General features: G+C 44.9%; 1 long non-coding RNA gene across 1 annotated transcript; it reads left to right on the forward strand.

The window, feature by feature from the left end:
• LOC108448996 lies at nucleotides 1-1,674 on the forward strand. Its single transcript, XR_001865088.1, has 2 exons — nucleotides 1-72; nucleotides 503-1,674. It is a non-coding gene; the product is annotated as an uncharacterized LOC108448996 (long non-coding RNA).
• The last annotated feature ends 206 nt before the right edge of the window (nucleotides 1,675-1,880 follow it).

Below are 1,880 nucleotides of genomic sequence, written 5' to 3' on the forward strand. Positions count from 1 at the left end.
CAGCGGTGGCCCTTCCGGGGAGAACAGCCTCTGCGTCCGTGCCAGGACTCCCTCTTAGGAGGAGGCTGGGAGGTGGGAGCTCAGGATGCGCTATGCGGGAATGTCACGCGGGCGTGAGGGCAGCCTTTGTGTCCCACAGAATCAGACTCCCTCCCTGGCGATATTTCAGAGCCGTCTGGATGCAGTGCTGTGCCTCGTGGTCTGGGGCGACCCTGCCTGAGCAGGGAGGTTGGAGCAGATGACCCACTGTGGTCCCTTCCAGCCTGACTCATTCTGTGGTTCACAGAATCGCAGAGTCACGGCACGGTTCAGACTGGAAGGGACCACAGTGGGTCATCTGCTCCAACCTCCCTGCTCAGGCAGGGTCGCCCCAGACCACGAGGCACAGCACTGCATCCAGACGGCTCTGAAATATCGCCAGGGAGGGAGACTCCACAATCTTTCTGGGCAATCTATACAAGCGTGTGGTCACCTACAGAGTAAATTTCTTCCTCCTATTCAGGTAGAACTTTCTGTGCGTCATCGTGTCCCTATCATCGTGATCTGCAATCAGCTCAGATGTCCAGCAGAATCCAGCTTCCCTGTCAATAAACTCTTTAATCGTTCCCGAAAATCTCGGGTGAGTGCAGGACCTTCCCAGTGGTGTTACACGTAGACGGTCACATTGGGAAAATGCCGCAGCGTTCCTCCAGCAGGACACAGTGGGACCCAAGCCCCAGGCCTGCAGTGCCTGAGTGAGCGGAACATCTCTGGGCATCCCTCATCCCTCCACAGGAACTCTGAGCTGCAGGAGAATGCTCACCAGCTGTGCCTCTCCACTTCTTATGTTGTGGATTAAGATGTAGTTCACCATCTTCTCAGTCGAAAAAACAAACCTTCAGAGATTCATTTCCTCAAGGAGTAATAAGAGAATATCGTCATCTTGTGTTTCATCTCAATAATTCACACCCTCTCGGCGTTTTTGTCTTCGCAAATTATTTCTTGAGGGCTTAAGTTACCAGTTTTGCATTTATTTTTCACAAAAGCAACTTCAAAGTTCTGGGGTTTTTTCTTCACTATTACATAGTCAGGAATCTTGCTGCTACTGCAGAAAAAATAACTCATTTTCCCTTTATACCAAGCTGAAAAGGCTCATACATCTTCAACCAGGAAATCTAATTGTATAAATTTTTTATTCATTTTGTACAAAGACAACATTTTGTACTTCCCAATGATTTATTGAGGTAGAAGAGTAGGAGCATTTTTAAGTAATTATTAATGCTTAAATGCTTGCTGAAAACAATTTCAGGGTGCTGGATTAGTCACAGAGGCCTTTTTCCATCATAATTGTATATGATCAGAATGGACAACCATATGGAACTTCCCAGCTGGGAATCCTGCTCTAACTAAATGTAAATAATGTAAATTTATGGAATCTTGGCGTCCTTGTTAATGTGAGTCTATTAGGATGGCACAGTGCCTCATCATAATTTGGCTGGATCTTTGCCCTGTTGCAGCATAGATGCCAATTAGTTATTTGTTGGTTATGGCCAGTGGGACACCTTGCTCTGGCTCACACCTGTTCGCTTCCTGTGCCAGAAAGGAATTCATGCATACAGGAAGAAAAGTCACAATGAGCATGTGGATAACGTTACCTCTCTAACATATTAAACAAATAAACATGTTAGAAACAAATCTTCAGTTGTTCGTTTTAGACAGAATTGCAAATAATTGCCTTCTGGTTCTGTATTTTAATACAAAAAATTAAAAATATCTTTCATCTCTCCAAATCAAAAAGCCATTTGGCAGTTAATAGGACATTTTATTTGTGAATATATTGTGTTTGGTTTGCTTCTGGCTTATTTCCTTCTGCTTAATCCCTGGTTAGTATTTTGGACTCA

The sequence above is a fragment of the Corvus brachyrhynchos genome, unplaced genomic scaffold, assembly GCF_000691975.1.
Source record: "Corvus brachyrhynchos isolate BGI_N302 unplaced genomic scaffold, ASM69197v1 scaffold48, whole genome shotgun sequence".
Classification (NCBI taxonomy): domain Eukaryota; kingdom Metazoa; phylum Chordata; class Aves; order Passeriformes; family Corvidae; genus Corvus; species Corvus brachyrhynchos.